Here is a 762-nt window from a genome sequence, read left to right on the forward strand (position 1 = left end):
GATGGCAGGAACCTCTGAGCCAGCCAGGTGCCCCTCCTGTGCATCGAAGATGGATTCGCATCCTTGGCTCTCGGCAAGATAAGTGCAGGGCAAAGACCCAGAGAGGGGCTGGGAGTCGGTACAAGTATGTGTCTCACCTGGAGGGATTTTTGAAATTAGTCTGGAGCAATGGGTGTCCTGTAACAGGTTATTTGGACACATGGAAGGAAGGACTTACTTTGTATCATTGGATTCACATGTGCAGGGCAGAGCAGTTCCGGTCTGTGTCACGTCCTCTGTCTTGTCCCTGTTTTGTGTCCTTCTTCTCTTAATTGTGTCCCATGGTGTGTGTTGTCACAGGTGTGGGGTGTCTCACTTGGGGTCAGCCTGGAACTGCTCTGCCCTGCTCTGTGGGTCAGTGGGTAGATAGAATATTGCTCAGAGTCTCCCCTCAACATGTCAGTTACCTTAGACAGTTGAGCCGAGGGTGTACGGGCCTGCCGGATGGAGCGGGTGTACATAACTCGTGTGCAATCATTATAGCCGAGTGTTGTGGAGCTGATGGTACTTGGACAGCAGGACCTCGCAACTGGGTTGTCATTTGTGTTCTTGTAGGCTGCAGTCAGAGTTCTCTCTCGCTCAGTGGAAATGAGTTCTTTCAAGTGGTTAAGATCTGAGTGACCATGTGGGTGACCTGACTAACCCTTTGTTTTTTGTTGTTTTATTTCAGATAAGCGGACACAATGTACCCCAGACGGAGAGAAGTTGAAGCAGCCTGGTAAG

Source organism: Corapipo altera, unplaced genomic scaffold (assembly GCF_003945725.1).
Source record: "Corapipo altera isolate COAL_440 unplaced genomic scaffold, ASM394572v1 227, whole genome shotgun sequence".
Taxonomy (NCBI): domain Eukaryota; kingdom Metazoa; phylum Chordata; class Aves; order Passeriformes; family Pipridae; genus Corapipo; species Corapipo altera.